Source organism: Lygodium microphyllum, chromosome 10, assembly GCF_053477565.2.
Source record: "Lygodium microphyllum isolate KBCC chromosome 10, Lygodium_microphyllum_v1.1.10, whole genome shotgun sequence".
Taxonomy (NCBI): Eukaryota; Viridiplantae; Streptophyta; class Polypodiopsida; order Schizaeales; family Lygodiaceae; genus Lygodium; species Lygodium microphyllum.
Window position 1 is genome coordinate 62,015,838 of NC_141144.1, and position 6,964 is coordinate 62,022,801.

The window sequence follows — 6,964 nt, forward strand, 5'->3', positions numbered from 1 at the left end:
TCATCACCATCTTGCAATACTTAAGATCTATTATTTTTCTCCAACCAAAAGATACAAGAAGTATCAAGAATATGAATGCTAAGCAATTGATCAAAAGCAACATTCTAAGTTAGCAACCTTCTTTCAACATGACACTTTAAGTTGGCAACTTAATCTTTAAAAATTTAACATAAGGATCAAATGGATTATGTTCATGAAATGATGCTTAAATTTGGAGTTTTTCCTAAAACGTCAATGTCATGTGTGTAATTTTAGACAAGGCCTCAATATGTTTTGACATGAAAGACAACTCGAAATTTAGATAAAAGCCCAAATATGTTTTAACATTGAAGACAACTTGCATGGACGTATCATTGTTCTAAAATTTCATTTTTCTAGCATGAATCACATTAGGTACAAATTAAAAGATTTGATCACTAAGAGTGGTTGTTTAGTGAACAACAATAGTGGCCATCGAGTAATTGGCTATGAGAGCGATTGTGGTATGTTTTGAAGTCAAAAAATTTACTTAGGGATCTATGAGAGAATAATTGGAGGGTGTATATACTATGAATGCACGGAGAGAGAAGATCATGGAAGAAGATGCATCTTCCTCATCTCCTGGAAAGTGTTAAGGAAGGAAGCTCCCGTATTACAGGAGCCATGGAAGCCAAACTTGGCACTCTTGGCCATGCTCATGCGATAGGGAGGGAGTTTGGTGAGTACAAGGTCGAGGCACCACCATCCGACAACCAGATCCTCCCATCGGGTGGGGTGGAGATTGTGTGAGAGCACGAGCTCCTCCCACACGTCGCGCTTGTCTTGCATCATATCCACCAGGCTCATCTGCTGGCCCGTGTAAGGAGCCGCCTTCAGACCAAAGCTCTCGGCTATGGCTGGCCACAACTCCTGCCACGTCACAGCGTCGCCGTTGGCGATATTGTAGGCCTGGTTCCTGCACGCCGCGTCCGGCGTCTCGACGGCCCAGATCTCTTGATCTGCGATCAGTTCCGCATCCGAGGCCTCCACGTGGCCCTCCCAGCTGCGCCGGCTCCACGGGAAGACGAATGGGAAGCTGCCACGCTTGCAGATGCATGCGTACGCGGCGACCGCCAGCGGCGTGTTCAAGATGGCATTAGGAGACACCCCGACGATCAGCCCAGCCCTGTGCACGGTCCACGTCAGCGGTCGCGCCGACGTGGCGGCTACGTGGAGGAGGAGGTCCTCCTGGGCGTAGTAGAAGTTCCGGTCCGGCAGGCGCGGCGTGTCCTCGGCGAAGGTGCCGAGGTCCACGTGGGCGTCGAAGCGGGACCACCCGTAGTGCGAGCCGAGGTAGTGCTTGGTCCCGGTCTGCAGGCACACGTGCGAGAGGCCCCGCGCGTGGGGCAGCAGCGCGTCCAGCGTGTTCCGGAGCATGCTGACGTTGGCGCGGATGTTCTCCTCCTCCGTGGCGCAGCTCGTCCAGGTCACGAAGAACAGGTGCGTGGTGTCCCGGAGCGCCGACACGTGGCGCTGCGTCTGCGCCGCGTCCAGCAGGTCGCACTGGATGTACTCCACGGCGGCGCAATCGCATCCGTCGAACCAGGCCGGGCGCGGACGGCGGGCGATGCCGTACACCTTCGTCCATGAGCCGCCGCGATTGGACAATTTCCGGGCTAGGCTCACGCCCACGATGCCTGTAACTCCGGCGATCAAAGCAACTGACTTCTTCCCACCCTCCATGGGGAATCTGGTGATAGTGATACGAAAACGTTCACAACGGAGATAGAGATACGATAACGGATCTCCTTCTGTGTACCTGCTCCTAGCCTACATACCCTTCCGCTCGTAATAGCCTATATACCCTTCTGCACAGAGTAAGTACCAGCTGGATCCTCGTTCGAAGCAGGAGCCGTGCGATGCTTTCTTTTTCTTCAAATTTTCTCCTTTATTTGACAAATAAAACCACCAGTTGTCGATGGGACCTATTTGGCCGTCCGATGTTTTAGGTTGTCCTATTTGGCTATGTTGTTTCAACGTTAGCCAATGGGATGAAAGTCGATCGACTGCCTATACTCCAACAACAAGTGGGTTCCCTAAAAAGGGCCCAGTCACGCGCAACATTTTGTAGGGGGGAAAGGAAGCCTGCCTCCCCCCACTATTCAATTCAGTTGCAACCAACGACTATGGAAGGACTGGGGTTTTGGGTGTGACTATGGAAGGAGTGGCGTTTCATTCAGTTGCACCCAACGACTATGGAAGGAGTGGGGTTTTGGGTGTGACTATGGAAGGAGTGGCGTTTCATTTACCCTGTAGCAACCCCACAAACCATTGCAAAGAAAGGAGTTTTTGTGGAGCGCTTACAAGGTTAAGTGATTTTTGCCACAGAGTAGGCCCACTCCCCCAGTTTATATGCCCACAAGCCAAACATGCACTAGCCAGGGCTAAAAGAAGGTGTAAGAGTAGAAGCTGGCTACAACACATAGCAAGAGCACGCTTCAAATGGGCATCATGGCCATAATGGTGAAGGTAGGTGTTCTATATTCCTTGTTGAAGGACTTAAATATTGGATAAGCAACACCGATCTAGGGCCTTGCCTATTGACCAAGGTTCTCAAAGCCTTGGTTAGCGATAGCCAGTAACTTATAAGTAGGTATTTCCTTAACAACTACTTTATCTTGCTCTTTAAGTCTTAGAAAAAGGCTTCAAATGTTCTGGGTTACGAACAATGGATGCTTAAAAACTACCCATTAATATAATTCAAGTGGTTCGTGTGCTTTAAGTCTAATGGCCCTAAGCCTACCAAGGCCTCGGGCTTTAGGGTAGATTCGTTAGGAATCACACCCTTCCACTTTCCACAATTGTCTACTTACCTAACACATTTAAGTTGTATATATAAAACGAGCTTCCTTAAATAATCCTTTTAATCACAATGTTCGTTCACAAAATTTAAATCACAACACATAAATAATGAAAACAATCCTTTAGAAAACAATGTCTTTATTTAATAGAGATTCTTATACAAGTATTCACCTTCCATTCGTATAGAAGAACAACACGAAGGCATTTATTTTACCAAGATTTTTACCCCTAACTAGTATCGAGACCTCAAAAAGTCCATCTTGAGTTATGTAGGGATTTTGACAATTCTCAGGAGTTTAAGAGTTTACTGGCCCAGAGCCCCCCTGGCACCCTTAACTCCTCTTGCCCAAGGATCCTCCTATGAAGCAACCTCTCACCATGAGGGTCAATCTGAACTCTCTGAGGTGGCACAACTAAACCCCCTTGGAAAAGGGATCCACAACTAGCCTTAGGGGAGGTCTAACGCACTTTCCTTTTTATCCTGCTCTGTAGGAATCATGATTTTTCCTTGGAAACTATGTGAGTCAACAAGGCGAGTATTTTTTCTAAGAATTTTTTTAGACTTTTATTTTTCTCAAAGAAAAATTATATCATCCTTTTGGTTATCTCCTGACCTAGGACTCATACTTTAGTTTGTCATGTTGGCAAAGTGAATTGGTTCAAATATCTTAGGTTCAAAATAGTTACACACTTGATTTAATAATTTCTAATCAGCTATATACATCATTTCCTCTAAAGAGGGTACTTCCAACTTTAAGTGTCTTAATTTGCTTTACATGATTTATAAATACCAAGGAAAATAATTCTCCTTACTAACATAATTTGCAAATACTAAAAGAAATATTCTTGATATAATTTTCACTTTTTTTCTACATTTACACAATTTGTAAATGCTAAAAGAAATATTATTGATACAATTCGCTTATATGTAATTGCAGAGAATTTACTCAATGCCTTTCCATGTTATGCAATTTATTCTACCCTTTAAAACTCTAAATGAATAGTCTTTACTTATTCTAACATTTCCTTCTTGTTGAATTCCCATAGTAAGCTATAACCTCTTTGCAGAATAATAAAACTCTTTTACTTAGGTTCCTATTCATGTATTAATAATTGATCATTAATTTACATAAGTACCTGATCTTGTGTTGCATGTGATGGTGTGTTGACCATGTTTGCGATCGTATTCATAGCTCCAGAATACTATCTCTTTAGGCCATTGCGAATAGCGAGTTTGCATACGCTAGCTTCAAACTTTGATAGTCTCGATCAGGGGTCTCAAATGGCTATGGGGATTCCATGTGAAATGAGAATGATCTTACGGAGAGAAGAGGAATTATTCGACATATGTAATTGTGTGGAGTTACAATCCATGATTCTAGCTACAAGAAATCATCCATATAATGTTCGTTCAAAATATATTAAGAAATAACCTTTCTTTACATGCTATAAGGCCTTAAAATGACCACTTTTACTTTACTAAATTTACGATTTTTAAATTATAATTTAAAAACTCATTTTGTAAATATAATTCTATAAATTTTACTAAATATAATACCCTTCTTTTGAATTCATGTGGTTACATGTTCTATAAGGTGGATCCCTCGGGAGTTGTAGTAAACCAAAGGAGTATGACTTGGGATTGTTGATGAAAACCTCTTGCTTTCCTTTCTCTCACTCTTTGTCTTCTCCTTTCACTTTCTCTTATTTCAATCTCCTCCTATCTTTCCCGGCTTCTTCTTCTTCTCTTCCCTTCTTCTCTACTGGATCTTCTCTTCTCCTCTTCCTCTCTTCTCCTCCTCCTCTATCTTATTCTCCTTCCCTTCTCTTCTTCACCATCTCTTCTCTTCTCCTCTTCCTCCTCCTCTTCTCTTCTTCACCAGCTCTTCTCTTCTCTTCTCTTCTCTCTCTCTCTCTCTCTCTCTCTCTCTCTCTCTCTCTCTCTCTCTCTCTCTCTCTCTCTCTCTCTCTCTCTCTCTCTCTCTCTCTCTCTCTCAACAGCAATTGGCGGTGAACGACAAACAAGCCATTAGCCTAAGCTAAGGCTAAGGGTTGATAGATTTTGGCTAAAGCTCTAGTCTAAGGCTATTACCTATTGTTTTTTAATAGAATGGCATTTCATTGGCACCTCACATGGTTTAATCATGCATGATGATTAATGCGTAGTGTTTAGTTCAATGATGCTTGTAGTGTATTCGAGAAAGGTAACAATTTTAAGGGATAGTTACAATTCGAAATAATTGATGATAGCAATGAGTCCGATGGTGATGATGGTCATTAGGAGAAATATGGACTCTCTTTTTTGCCCCTTAAGGGGTTTTTATCACCTCTCTCTCTCTCTCTAAAAAGAGATTCCAAAATAATATTAGAATAATAGATCTTCTACAATCAAGCAAATCTTGTATTTGTATTTTCAATAGATTTCACCTATTATTTTATTCTCAAACTGTAGGATAAGGTCACTTTTTCTCAAAATCCTCATAACTAAAAAAAATACAATTCTATTTTATCTAAAAATGGAGCCAATCATTAATGCACCACTCTTTAATGCCCTCATGACTTTTGAACATGAAAATATATTAGAATCATTCTCATTCTTGCTTCTTAAAGGGGCTGAAGTTAAAAAACGATATAACATGACGTATGTATTATATTTTAAGATTATTTTTTACCCAAAGACACATTTTTTACTCGAGAATTTCCTTGTAGATTTTTATTATTTTTGGACAAGTATATGTCTATTTTTGGGCATTTCTTCATTCTCTCAAAGCTCTAGTTTTGTCCGAAATTTTATGTACTCTTCTCCTTCCCTCTAGAATATGGTTTCTTTCATACGAATTCTTCTGAAGCAACACTCAGTACTATCTATAGCACTCTCTATCCTACTATAAGCAATCTTAGGAGTGATTTTGATAGCATTTATTGAAATAAAAAAATCTCGATCTACAACACTCCCTTCCCTACTACAATCAATCTCCCTCTTCAGTACTATGCTATAATATATCTTCCTCTTCAACACTCTATACTACAAGCAATCGAGTGAATGGTTATATCTTTATTTTTTTAATTTCTATGATGTAATTATTCTTCATAGTTGTTATTTAATCCTTTAGTGTCAATTCATAGAGAGAGAGAGGGGGGAGAGAGAGAGAGAGAGGGAAAGAGGAAAAAGCGGGGGGGAAGAGAGAGGACTGTGTAAGATAAACTAAGAAAATAAGTGATAGAGTGACATAGTAAATTAGGGTAGAAGATAAGATGATGTTACTGTTCTCCACTAGCCAAGCTTCTATATAAATGTGTTTAAATATCTTTGATCAATTCTTCTTGAGAGAGAGAGAGAGAATATTTTGGATAGAATAGAAGATAAGATTGGATGCTGATTAGAGGTAGATTAAAAGCTAAGGTTACAGGCAGATTAGGGATTTATTAGGGTCTATCATGACTGAAATAAAGAGAAAGAGACAAGATCCAACTGGGTAAAAAAGAACACAAATATAGTGAATCTAAGGGGTGTAATTGTGTGATTTGAATGTTAATCCAAGTTAAAATTGGCATATTTTTTTCTTTATAGGATGCAGGTGTAGGATGTACAAAGAAAAAGAGAGATATTCACTTTCAATTGGAGGGTGAATATGCACCAATGTTCAAAAGAAATGTAAAAAGGGATGATGTAATAAGATACATGATGCAACAAGAAAGAAATGCAGGGAAAAAAAATATGGACCTTTGGGTTAATGGGTGCATTTATCCACATGATCCAGTCACTCAAAGGCCACCACAATTTGAAGAGTTTACATCATTTGTAAAGTTCACAATTTGAAGAGTTTACAATTTGAAGAGTTTACATCATTTGTAAAGTTCACAATTTGAAGAGTTTACAATGTGAAAGAAATGAAGGATTGTATGGATATACATGCAGACTTGTCACACAATGATTAGTAGGGGTTCATCAAGGCTTGAAAAATATGCATACAAGATTACAAGGGAATATGCAGTCTTTGATGGAAAAGAATAGATTATTGGCTGAGAAGGATAGGGAGAACTAGAGCATACAACAAGTAATGTCTATCATTGAAGATGCTATGCATGCTACACACATGCAAAATATGGAGTTATAGTCTACAATTATGGAATTGGAGAAGGA

General features: G+C 40.4%; 1 pseudogene; it reads right to left on the bottom strand.

Moving 5' to 3' along the window:
* Nucleotides 1-530: 530 nt before the first annotated feature.
* LOC148030075 (3-oxo-Delta(4,5)-steroid 5-beta-reductase pseudogene) lies at nt 531-1,768 on the bottom strand (annotated as a pseudogene).
* Between the last annotated feature and the right edge of the window lie 5,196 nt (nt 1,769-6,964).